The 14288-nt window shown below is 38.3% G+C and overlaps 1 pseudogene; it reads right to left on the bottom strand.

The window, feature by feature from the left end:
• Window positions 1–1984: 1984 nt before the first annotated feature.
• On the bottom strand, window positions 1985–2103 carry LOC145044762 (5S ribosomal RNA; annotated as a pseudogene).
• Between the last annotated feature and the right edge of the window lie 12185 nt (window positions 2104–14288).

Raw genomic sequence — 14288 nt, 5'->3', positions numbered from 1 at the left:
AGGCTTAAACAAGAGGTTGTGTGGGTTTAAGGTCCAAGAATGGCCTTGTATGGTGTTTACGTCCTGGGGACCACTTCCCCATGAGTTTACGGCCGTAAACTCATGGTATAAAGTACCATTTCGTGTATTGAAGTCCCTAGCGCAATGGTGTAAGGTTCTATGCTAAGTTCCAAGGCTTATTAAAGTGTTAGGGTGTCATTTGCACCCTTAAAAGGGGTTTATGGCCGAAAAACATGTCTTGGCCGTAAACTCCTTGAATTATGTGATTACTAATGTTTTCTAAGCCCTAAACATGTTAAACCTAGTGTACAATGAGTTGGAACAAGAGTACTTACGATCTAGGAGCTTCAATGGTCGGTTTTGGCCAAGAACACTAGTGTGTGTTCTTGGTGAAACTTGAAGATCTACAAAATGGAATGATTTCACGGATGAAATCATGTAAGATTACTAGTTCATGTAAGATATCAACTAGTTAGGACGATAAACTTACAAGATTTGAAGATCGGGGACGAAGATCGGGATGATAGTTGAGAGGATTTTAGCTAAGGAAATGGGAGGAATGAAACAAATGGCCATAACTTCACCTTATACGAGGAGTTTAAGGCCCACATGGATTTTACGGCCATAAAATCCCATGTGGTGGCCGTGAACTCCTGGTCAAGGTGTTCCAGACTTCTTCTTTGAGCTATAGATTCAACAGATAAACTCCAACACTTATTCCTTAAGTGTACAAGGCTTAGAACGCTCTAATAAACTCCTAATTGTGCTAAATGATAGCAGGAATTTCAATGACGTGTTAGACTGAACTGGATGAAAATTTTGGGGTTGTCACATCATCCCCCCGTTAGAGGGAATTTCGTCCCGAAATTAGAATTTAGGTAAAGGTTTAGGCATGAATAATCGAGCAAAGAGGTGGGGATACTTACTAATCGATTGGTTCTCGCGCTCACAAGTGAATTCAGGTCCTTGGTTGGTAGCCCAACGAACCTTCACTAATGGGATGCAGTGTTGCTTCGTCTGCTTGACCTCTTGGTTGATGGTTACTACAGTTCTTCCACGAAGGAAAGTCTCTCGTTGATCTCGATCTCGTCGAGTGGGATTACGAGAGTCCTAACGGAAAGGTACATTTTCGAGTTCGAGACGTGAAGGGTAAAATGTACGTTATTAAGTTCGCGGTGTAGGTTGGGTTTGTGAATTACAGGGCCGATTCGGGCAAGAATCCCAGAGGTCCTAACTATCCTGGATTTAGATTAGCACGCTTTCCGAAGCATATCTAGCCTTTCCAGTGTGAGAATTCCAAAAGGATTTAGTCTCTCCCTTGGAATTCCAAAGGTTTCTTTTTCTTGCTTCTCTTCCCAGTCAAGGGCCACTCCCTTCTGGGTCAAATTCATAAGAGGTTTCGTAATTCGTGATGAGTTCTGGATGAACTCTCGACAGTAGGTCAACGAGACCCATAATTTGGTGAATTCCCATCGGCATCTTCGGTGTTGACAAATTTTAAATGATTTTGATTATTGGAAGGGTCCTCAGGAATTCCCACATCACTAATAGTGTGCTTCAAGAATTCGACTCTTCAATTTCTAAAACTCGTTTTTAGAGAATTTCACGAAGGGCTTCTATGGTCGTAATGTTTCCATTGTTTGTTGTAGATGCTCTTTATGATTTCCTTCTTACTACGGGAGTAGATAAGTAAGTCATTTACAAGGACAATGACGAACTGATCTAAGTAAGAATGATGTACCCTATCCATTAAGTTCTTGAATACTACAGGCGTATTGGTCCTATCCGAGGGGTATCACTATGGACTCATAGTGTCCGTATTGAGTTTGGAAGATTTTCCTCGGGACATCCTTCGCTAACACTCGTATCTTGTGATATTCGGATCTTAGGTCCATTTCTGAAAGGTAAATAGTTCCTTGCGGTTGGTTAACCAATTCATCTATGTGAGGTAGAGGGTAATGATTTCTAATGGAAATCTTGTCGGGGTCTGCACCACGAGGGCTTCCCAAGGTGTTAGCCATCCTATTACTTCTCTCGCCCAAGTACGTTTAACTGCGGAGTTCTGATGGGATCCGGTTCATTAGTGCTGGTAAGATCGCACTCGCTGAAGTCTGTCTTCTTGAAGAATAAGACTGGAGTTCTCCAGGGTGAGAAGCTTGGTCTTCTAATTTCCATTGTTGGGTAGTCGTTAACTTGTCCGGACGGTCCTTGTATCTCCATGGGCGTTAGACCGTAGGGCGATCTGGTTATAGGAGTCGTATTGGGTTCTAAATTTGTTCGCATGACGATGCGATCACTCGTAGTCTTGGGCAGTCTCCGTCCTGTAGTTCATGTTAGAAGTCATACTTGGTTCATCAATCACAGACTCGTGTATACGAGTCGTATATAATTAAGATTGAAAAGGTAGTCGAATAAATGATTATTCTTTAATCTGACATCCCAAGGAGGAAAAGAATTAAAGTAGAATCATCGATTCTAAAACTGTAGAACCTTGATTATATACCACTCCTATGTATACATTCTTCAGCGATAGATCAACCGTATGGGTCTTTGGATTGAACTTGACGTACTCTACGAGTGGTACTTCGGGAAGGTTTGCTGAGGTTTCTTCGGAAAGGATAAGAAATATGAGGTACTCTATGCATGAGTACTTCCGGGTTCCGGAATGACGGTTTCGTTAGAAAGGTGCTTTCGGAGAGAGAGATGTGCGCATGAAACTGGTATTGTGCAGATCGAATTGACTCAAGTTGTATGATAATGTCGGACTTACTTAGAAGTAAAAGACATTAGATTTGAACATAAAGGCGTTACAGACCAAACACAATAGTGCAACTTTTAGCAGAGTTACAGTACTTTAGAGTAACTACAGGAATGCTGCCGCGAACAAGGTATACTACAAAAGGCAAGTATATGCAACACGAGGGTTCTTTAACTTACGGGATCCCGCAAAATAATAGAATCGAGTTGCACTAGTTTTAAACATGTTTTATGGGTCTGTTACAATGAAACGCCTTAATTACATTAATGTGGGTCCGGAGTAGTCTCTCCTGCGGCAGTGATCCTTAGTATCCTCCCGTCTGAGCCGAAGTTATTTGTTATTGGACAATCATTCTTGAAGTGCCCTATCTTACCGCATTGGTGACATGTATGGCTAGTACTAGCATTGGTGGTGGGAATGAGGTGTCGAGTCAGAGTTATGTGGACACGGGTGTTTTCCTTGTTCATCCACTTTGAAAATTTCCTTTTATGGGGTCTGGTTTTACGACTATTATCGTGTGCAGGGCTAATCCCGATGTCAGGGACTTGTGAAATGGGTCATGTCGGTGCTCCACAGCTACGGGCATGGTACCCTACTTTGTGGCAATTGCAGCATTTCATTTCATGACAAGCCCCGTTATGATGAAAGCTACACTTGTTACACTTCGGAAGTTTTCCCTCGTATGGTCTGATCGGTGCTGAAATGGCAGGAGTTGCCACTTGTTGGTGTTGCATGGCAAGTCTTTGGGATCTCTTGCACTCCTTTTAGGATTGGCGCTATCGTTTATTCCTCTCGGTTTTTCGGGTTTGCAAGTCCGTGATTGTTGTCATTTGTTGGCTTCCCGGATTGGTACTACAAGCGGAATTTTCGACTCCTTTGCCAGTCTTGTTTGCGTTGTCAGAGTTGATGTGTGCAAGGAAAGCTGTCACAGCAGCTATTACCGTGGCTTGTAATGTAGCACGGTGGGCTGTTTCTAGATGACGATATGATTCTGTAACACGAAAGAAAAGGGGTTCATGAGCTATTATGTTTGAACCTGTATCATTCTGATTCTGACTAAGAGATGAGTTATTATACATGAAAACTTAGCTTATACACGTTATTATATAATTAAGATTGGGCGGATAATAAAATGTGTGATTCTACTCTAGTTTCACATTCCAACGAGGAAAAGAAACTAAATTAGAAATCTCACATTCTATTGTCTACCATGTCTTCGTTATATATAACTCGGGAATGTATAAGCAAGGAAAGTCATAATAATTATCTTCTTACGAATCCTTTTCGATGAACTAGAATTCCTAGTAGAGGCTATTATCGACCTTAGATGTACTTCGATCGTTCAATTAAGGAGTAGGAGTATGTTCTCGAAGGTTTGACCTACATCCCTATGATGTAGTCCTAGTACGGAGTAGTAGTAAGTTCACGAAGGTGTGACCTACATCCCTATGATGCAGTCCTATAGAATGGTATCGAGACGTTTGTTGTTCAAGCCTAGGTATTATTGGTTGGTGGATAGAATGATCCAACCTTTGAAAAAGGCTTGAAAATGATTCCAGAGTTAAATTACCCTAGTCCAATAACTTGACTAGAGTGGATTTCAGATAGACTCCAATGAAGGTATGATGAAAGTACTTGAACAAAGAGTGACACGGAGGTTAGCCAACTACCAATATCATCGATGTTTAAGATGTAATAAGTTCGGGAACAATTGACCTTGTAGTAGGTCTTACATCACATCCGTAGTAGAAAAGTCTTTGACAGCATAAAGACCTAACTAAAAGTACTTACAGTACAAGGTAGTCACATAGAAAAGTGCTACACAGAACATAGACAGGAACACGGTTCTTTTAAAACAAAGAATGAAAGTAAAACATCTCCTACTGGCGACGGTCACCCCTATGGTGAACCCTTAGTTCAGCTAGTTGACGTTCCATATCAAGCAGGTATCTTTCGTACACCCTCTGACGTACTCGAAGCTCTATCACTTTGGCTCGAGTTTCAGCTAGTGCTTGCAGCAGGGTCTCATGGTTTCTCTCAGATGTCTCACTTGTGTGATCAAGGCGATTGGTGCGAACGGTATGCATTCTTACATTGGCATTAACCTCTTCGATACGTTGGAGTGCCGTCCTGCCTTAAATTTTGTTTCGGGCAACTTTACGGATCAGGATTGGTAGAACTCTGTCTTCTGATCTCCCTTCATTTACGTTGTAGAAGCTTCAGTCTCCATTAAACGGCATAGGTTGATCTTGCTCTTCGCTCCATGTTTCCAAGCATTCTACCTAAGGAGGCGTTGGGCCATGAAAAGCCGGACGAGGGTTAGGATTTGGAATGGGAGCTACCGGGGGTAGGTTATCAAATTCGGGTTCAGAGTTATCATCATCCGAAAGGTCTTCAGCATGGTGATCATTCAAAGGGATTGGATGATCATTCTCGGGTTCTTCTCCAAACCATCCAACATTGCCTTCATTCGGAAGGTACGAGTTACCGTGGGGATGGAGTCCAACCATGTTATCTACGCGAGAATTGGGGTAAGGAAATAATTATTAGATGAAATATCTAGATAATTATTAGAAAATCTTCATTAGTTACATCACTATTTGTAAAGTGCATACCAGTTATATGTAATCAAAACAGGATAGGCCTTCGAATAAGTGACCTTAACTCCAAATTCACAAGGAACCGAGGTAAAGCAAAAATTGCACAGATTCTAAGTCTATGACATCCTAGTTACATATAACCTTAGTGTATCCACTTAGCAATTATCAACTTAGTAATGAAGATCCTTTTTAGTTCTCAAGTAATTAATTATAGTAACACAAAATACTCCTATAGTATTTTAGACTTAAGTTCTGTTATAATGTTCTCATTGTGGTAGTTTTGGTAAGTTTTTAGACTTGTTGCCACATCACAACCATTCTTAGGCATGCGCTAATCACTCCTCGGACCAGCATAGTTGATCAGTCTATGCCACTCCCAGGACTAACCATACATCCCCGAGGTTACCTGTGATATTCAACAATCGTAATACTTTTGTTCTTGTTATTGTGACACGGATTTTAGTATGAATGCAGGCACGTATACTTAGTTAAATATTTTATTATTTAAAAGTATAAACACTTGGCCAGAGTATTTTAATCCCATTATATTTATAGGTAGTATATGTTTTATGTGTTGATATACTTAATTCACTATAAACAATGCTCTGATACCAATCTATCACACCCCAAAACCGAGAACGGCGGAAACGTTCTGGGGCGGAGGACGTCATGTAATGTATCACAACAATGTAAAGTAGTAAACAAGCAACAACATCATCCCTTACATTAATAATATAATTTTAAATACATGTGTGTTCTTTCATAGTATAAAAAAACATAATGAATGTTCAAAATAAAAGACGAGTCTTGACTGCTCCGTCTTCCCAAAACCTGATCGTCGCACCTGTATTTGTGACCTGAGAATATAAGTTATTTTGAAAGCAAGTATCAACAATAAATCTGGTGAATTCATAAGTATTATGTGTCTTTGATTTGTAAAACTGTAAAGTAAAGACTTGTAAACATTTGGAGAAAGTTTGTATAAGTATGAAAATGTTTGTAAGTAATTGTAAACGTTTGAAAACCCTAGAAAAATCACATATTTCTGACTAGTATAAAAAGTAGTCTTCTACCAAGACCTAACTGTTTTGAAAGTAGCCTTCTACCAAGACCCGACTGTTTTGAAATGTAACAACCCGAAGTTGTCCATCGTCGAAACCCATTTCATCCGTAAACCCGTTTATAGCGGTTCATTCCGATTCCATTTTTGGGCTAAGTTATTTAAAATTATAAGTTTGTTTTATTCTTATGAGTGCTCAAATCCCTTAGAAACTCATGAAAATGGCCCAAATCATTAATTTGAAAATTTCTAAATTCTATCCCGCCGGATTACGATAGCTTAATCGGGTGCGACCGAAAGCTCCGTTTAACGTCGGTATCGGGTAGAATTCCACTGTGTCCCGAACTTAGGACCTATTTAAAGCTCAAAAGACTTCATTTGAAGCCTTTCCTCTCTCTCTCTCTCTCACTATTCTCTCTCTCTCTCTCTCTAACCTCTCTCCTTAAACTCAAGATTAAGGTCCAAAAACATCAAATTTAAGCTCCAAATCTCCAAGGTAACTACCCTAACTCCTAGTATAGCATCTTAGACATTCAAATTCAAGTTAAAATCATGGAATAGGACCATAATCATGTGTTTACGGCCCTGGAACACCCTTGGTCCGTGAACACATATAAAATGGGTTTTTGAGCCTTTAAACCCTTCCAATCGACCTTTGGAGCTTAGATATGACTTAGGGGCTTACCAAAATGGACTTAGAACACCTTGAACTTAATTTTTGGAGAGTAAACATGATTTTACTGCCTAAGAACATGCTTGGTCCGCAAACTCCATATCATGGGGAGTAAACTCATTTTGAAGTGTTAAAAATGCCATTTAAAGACACCAATAGCATTGGAATAAATTCTAGAATCAACCACAATCGAATTGGAACCCTTAAACTCAATGAAAACACCTCCCTTAGGAGTTCACAGCCGTAAATCCCCCAAGGATGGGTTCCTGGGGCGTAAACTCCTATAACATAAGCAAATGATACCCTAAATTCCATCCAAGGCTTGTAAAATGAGTTTAAATCACATGTGATTGTCCTAACACCACCAAAACACATAAGGAAAGGGTATGGGAGAGTTTATGGCCATAAACTCCTAGTTTACTGCCGTAAACTCCATTAAATCGTCCATAAGTGATGTAAATCCATTCCTATGCCCCAGATTTGATATTAGCTAATTTTCCCAAGTCATATAAGGCCATTTAGCACCATAAACCCACACCCATGAGTTCACGGCCGTGAACTCATGTGGAGTTTGTCTTAGGGACGAAAACTCCATAAGGGGTTTGCTCTCGAAGAGTAAACACTTTATCCAAGCCATATGTGTCCTTAAATGCCACTTGGGTCCCTCCAAACGCTTGTAATGGAGTGTTTTCGCGATTAGAAGTGTTTTTCCTTAACTAATAAATAATTCAAGTCCTAATCAGATACAAATGTGTATCTTTTCATAATACATAGGAATCTTGTGCGTTTGCAAACCCAGAACTGACGTTTAGGATCCAAACCGATGCGTTCCTCAACCGGTGAGTTCATACCCCTACCCTTTTTCAATGTTTTTCACTGTTTTCAGGAGGAATACAAGCAAAAGTACAAGGAAATCTTGTACTTAAACTTATTATTTTCTGATCAAATGTTTCATATTTTGTATACTTTTAATACCAAAAATCGTACTAATCATTGGTTCGAATTGCAGAGTAAATTGTCAAACTAAATGTAGATTCCCTTAATAGATGTTATAATCTAAGTTTCATATTATGTTTTGTATAAGGAATCATACTAATCATAAACTAAGATTAATACTAATAGGATAGAACGAATATGAATACGAATACGAATACGAATACGAATATAACTAATAGGATAGAACGAATACGAATACGAATACAAATACGAATGCGAATATAGCTAATAGGATAGAACGAATACGAATACGAATATAACTAATAGGATAGAACGAATATGAATACGAATACGAATATAACTAATAGGATAGAACAAATATGAATATGAATATGAATACGAATATAACTAATAGGATAGAACGAATACGAATACGAATACGAATACGAATATGAATATAACTAATAGGATAGGATAAATACGGATATGAATACGAATATGATTATAACTAATAGGATAGAACGAATACGAATACGAAAATAACTAATAGGATAAAACGAATACAAATACGAAATAACGCCTTTAGATGAAGCCAAGACTTCGAAAATACAATTAGTGTACGCCTTGAGTGTCACCAGAGTTTCGAAGTTAAATCGAAAATACGCCTCTGGACATCGACTGAGTTTCAAATACATACGCCTTGGGATGTCGACAGAGATTCGAAAATACGTCTAAGGTACTCTTTTGGAAATCACCAGAACATTGAAAATACTATTAATGTACGTTTCTGGGTGAATCCAAATATTCAAAAATACCACTAAGTATAGCAGATAATCAGCACTCGAATATAGGATAACTAAGATATCAGAATACTTAACTAATACTATAAGTATGGTAGTTACTAGAACATCAAAATCTATACTACAAATTAAGTAACGATAGGAGAATTAAACTATTAGGAAAATATGGGATTTTCCTGGGGTAACATACAACTCGTAATCGAATTGGTAACAAATGATAACTAAACTGTTTTTACATAAGAAAATATGGGATTTTCTTGGATAACAACTTTTTCAGAAAACAAAAAGGGAAGTCATTCTTTTCAAAACTAAACTGCTTATGAACTCACCACCTTTATGCTGATTTTCAAAATGCTTGTATTCTCAGGTCAGCATTAGACAGGTACACCGCCACCTTTTGGAGAAGACGGAGCGTTAGAAGACACATATTTGTTTTTGTTGATATGATATGTGTATATAACAGTTGTATAACTTTTCTTTCAAACAGATGTAAACAATTTTATGTAATGTAATGTTTTGTGTTTACTGTGTTACTATGTACATTGGATTTGATACTCAACGTGGAGTCCGCCCCGGAACGTTTCCGCCTTCGGTTTCGAGGTGTGACATGAAAGTAGCCTTCTACCAAGACCCGATTGTTTTGAAAGTAGACTTCTACCAAGACCCGACTGTTTTGAAAGTAGCCTTCTACCAAGACCCGACTGTTTTGAAAGTAGTCTTCTACCAAGACCCGACTATACGAGTATTATTATTCAATCTAATCTACCTCATCGATTATGTGAATATGACACACGGTAAAGGTATTAATATAATATTAAATGGAGTTTTATACTTTTGTAATTGTCGTATATACAGTGTAAGTACTGTAGTATTTGTAATAAGTGACTACTTTTGTACTATTTTGCCTTAATTGAGCATTAAGGCATAATGTGATGGCTAGATCCCATACTAAATGCTCCACTTTCAAGAGATTTTGGGAACCAAACGCGACCCCTGCATGATTGCAAGCCGTGAACATCCACATTATTATGATCATGTATACCCAATATAACTATCACCATGCATTAGTGATTCATTGGTATAGTTAGATCCTGAAATTGTTCCATGTTATAGCACCTTGTTATGTCTGTTCTGCTATCATGTATTGTAATCTTATTTATGTAAACCTATTCATGTAAGCATATTCATGTAAACGTATCTATGTAAACGTATTCATGTAAGCATATTCATGTAAGCGTATCTATATAAACGTATTCATGTAAGCGTATCTATGTAAACGTATTCATGTAACATGTAATGTATTAGTATAGACTCATGAATGAATTGAATCTTGTGTGATTCCTTGTACTTGGAATGGTAAGTAGTATCTCCTAACTATAGCTATTATAGTTACTAGTGATGTACGTGTATAACCGAAAGTATGCGTTTGCTACCCAAAGGTACTGATATGACTGAGGGAAATTTTATGTCTATATATGTATACATGATATATAACTAATATTTAGACGACATTCGGACGAGAAACCGATGCCCTAAGGCCACATCCCAACGAGGAAAAGGAAATAAAGCAAGCTAACCGTCCTAAGTCCTTTAAACATTATTTATATAACTATACATATCTAGTCATACATTTGACAATATAAAAGCATAAAAGAAGTTTTTTAAAACCTTTGAAAAGTTTAAAACCTTTGAAAAGTTTAAGAAAGTCATTTGAAGAAATCTGTTTGGTAAAACAGTTAACGTATAGTAAATCCATTTGCATGCTAGTTATTAATCACATGTGATTGACATAATAACTAGCATGATTCAACTTGCATTCCCACCATAAAGCATTTATAAACATTTACAAAACATTTAAAAGGTTAATTAAGGGGTATGAACTCACCTGCAGTGAGTGGATCGGATGGAAGTATCGGACAAGTGCTTGGTGTCAAGTGAAGACTTAGACACACACAATGATCCTAATAACATATGAAGACATATGCATATATATAATTAGTGATTATAACACTAATTAGACATGTATAAACATCCTAATTTGAGGAAAACACTTTGGTCAAAGTGTTTGGAGACCATTGGGTTGCAACAAAGGAGTGCAAGGCCTTATAAGGGAGTTTATGGTCAATGGACCATACTTTTTGGAGTTTACGGCCCAGGGGAGTTTACTCCTGGCCGTAAAATCTCAATTGGGTCACCAAATGAAGCTTAAAACTATTATGACTTAAGTGGTTATGTGTTTCAAGGCTTAAACAAGAGGTTGGGTGGGTTTAAGGTACAAGAATGGCCTTATATGGTGTTTACGGCCTGGGGACCACTTCCCCCTGATTTTACGTCCATAAACTTATGGTATGAAGTACCATTTCGTGTATTGAAGTCCCTAGCTCAATGGTGTAAGTTTCTATGCTAAGTTCCAAGGCTTACTAAGGTGTTAGGGTGTCATTTGCACCCTTAAAAGGGGTTTACGGTCGAAGAACATGTCTTGGCCATAAACTCCTTGAATCATGTGATTCCTGATGTTTTCTAAGCCCTAAACATGTTAAACCTAGTGTACAATGAGTTGAAACAAGAGTACTTACGATCTAGGAGCTTGAATGGTCAATTTTGGCCAAGAACACTAGTGTGTGTTCTTGGTGAAACTCTAAGACATACAAAATGGAATGATTTCACGGATGAAATCATGTAAAATTACTAGTTCATGTAAGATATCAACTTGTTAGGACAATAAACTTACGAGATTTGAAGATCGGGGACGAAGATCGGGATGATAGTTGAGAGGATTTCAGCCAAGGAAAAGGGAGGAATGAAACAAATGGCCAAAACTTCACCTTTTAGGAGGAGTTTACGACCCACATGGAGTTTACGGCCATAAACTCCCATGTGGTGGCCATGAACTCCTGGTCGATGTGTTCCAGAATTGTTCTTGAGCTATAGATTCAGTAGATAAACCTCGACACTTATTCATTAAGTGTACAAGGCACAGAACGCTATAATAAACTCCTAATTGTGCTAAATGATAGCAGGAATGAGTTTGACTTTCAATGAAGTGTTAGACTGAACTGGATGGAAAATTTCGGGTTGTCACAATAAAAGACTCTCATAGAATAGGCCACTCAAGAGGTTAATCATCAACCTCTTAACATTACTTTTCCAGAAGCCCAGAATTTCAAACTGAAATCTATGCTGATACATCTTCTTCCCACATTCCAAGGCTTAGAAAAAAAAGACCCATATAAATTCCTCAAGGAATTTCATGTGGTTTGTTCAGGAATGAAGTTGCATGTTGTTACAGAAGATTAGATAAAGCTAAAGGCATTCACTTTTTTGGTTCAAGTCTTAGCAAGACAATGGTTATACGAGCTCCCATCCAGATCGATCACCACTTGGATAGAACTCGCAAAGTTATTTTTAGAGAAATATTTTCTAGAAATGCGAGTTTCCAGTCTAAGAAGAGAAATCATTGGTATCACACAAAGAAAAAAGGGACGGTTTACATACTTACTGGGAGAGGTTTACAAAGTTGTTGGTGCATTGTCCCCAGCATCAGATCATTGATTATCAGTTGTACAACTGTTTCTACAAAGGTCTGACACCTATGGAGCGACGTCTGATAAATGCTTCCAGTGGCGGTTACTTAGGTGATATGACACCAACAGAAATCCATGAGCTGATTAAGAAGCTAGAGATAGAGTCAAAGCATTCCGAAAATAAAGACAAATGGTATCCGGATCAGCCACAAGGAGTCAAGGAAATCAGTAATCATCATCTGGAAGCCCAAATATCTAAAATGACAAAGGTTGTTCTGCTCCTGACAAAAGAAAAAGCAGCTGCAAAGAAACAGTGTGGTATCTAGCTGAAGACGTAACATTCAACAGATATATGTCCAATATTACAAGAGGATATTTCTCCAGTCAAAGCTGTTGGATGATACTAGACACATAAGATTTATAACCAGCCTCCAAACTATTATTAGAACAATAAGTTTCAGCGAAGACAACAATCGGGTTTTCAGCAGACGAACTTTCAACATTCTCAGAATCAACACAACTTTCAGAATCCAAATAAGCAAAATTATCAGTAGCAAAAATTTCTGAACTAGAATTTGCATTTGCAACCCAATAGTTCTAGTGTGGCCTTAGTCGATATTGTGAAGAGTCTTGTTACGAGCACCTAAGCATTTCAAAATAAAACTGGAGCTAGTATTGTAAAATCCCAACTCTCAGGTATGATATTTATGGATTAAAAGATAAATTCTCCTTTGGAACTCGTCGAGTTGATGGCCTCAAACTCGACGTGTTGGAAGCCCTCAACTCGACGGGTTGTTGAGAAAAACTCGACAAGTTGACGCCTGCTTATGAAACCCTAATTTTTAGGGTTTTGTACCCTATTTAAAGACCTTATGACTCATTGTTGGCCTCCCTTATCATCCCCCCAATCCATAGAAGCCCTAATTCGTGCGTCATCTCTCATTTTGAGTGTGTCTGAGCTTGGAATGTGATTTTTTGGTGCTCTTTTGGAAGGAACTTGAATCTTGAAGAGGATTGATTCAGAGGAAGGCTTTAGATCTGGGATTTTCATTATTGTTGCAGCCTTTTGAGGTATAAAGTTGATATCTTGATCATCCTTATGTTAGATCTATTCATTTGAAAGTTTATGGCCATTATTAGATTATTTTGCGACCATTCTTGGATTTGAGCATGTTATGAAGCTATGACTTCAGATCTGGACATCTCATGGCCTCCATGGACTTAAAGTCGTCAACTTTATCAAGTCTTAGCCCTCCTTCATGCTTTAAGTCCCTTAATAAGATTTGTTTTAGAGTTTTAGCCACTTGATGCCATGCATGGACATAAAGTTAGCAACTTTACGTGGTATTTCAATTCTAAAGGATAAGATCTATGGTTTGTGGCACTAGATTCGCTTGGGAATTGGTGAAATACTTTAAGACTAGGAGAATCCAACGAGTTGCCTAGCCAACACGGCGAGCTGGATCGGGTTTTCCCGCTTTTTTGGAAACTAAAGGAACTCGGCGAGTTGGTGCTTTTGCACTCGACGAGTTGGGTCAACATAAACTGTTGACCTTAATCGTTGACTCTGAATTTGACCATGGTTGACCAAGTTTGACTTTTGAGAGCATTTTAGGTATTTTGAGGTTTTATAGGTTGGTCATGATGGTAGTAGCCTTTGAGTTGGGAGCTGAGATTTGGAGTTAGGTCTTATCAGTTTAGCTGCTTGTGAGGTGAGTCTTCCTCACTATACTTTCGGGTCGAAGGCACCAAGGCCGACCTATTGGTTTCAAAACCTAATATCGTTGGTATGTCGAGTATGTTATATTTATACGGGCTAGTCTTTCTATGCTATTCTGGTAGATGTATAGGACTACCTGTGAATTGCTTGTTTATTTATTTACTATACTACCTATTATATGTCGACATATTGTGTGGGTTGGGTTGAGGTTATACTA

Source organism: Lactuca saligna, chromosome 4 (genome assembly GCF_052625555.1).
Source record: "Lactuca saligna cultivar CGN05327 chromosome 4, ASM5262555v1, whole genome shotgun sequence".
In the NCBI taxonomy this organism is placed as follows: Eukaryota; Viridiplantae; Streptophyta; class Magnoliopsida; order Asterales; family Asteraceae; genus Lactuca; species Lactuca saligna.
This window is presented reverse-complemented; position numbering and strand designations above follow the sequence as displayed.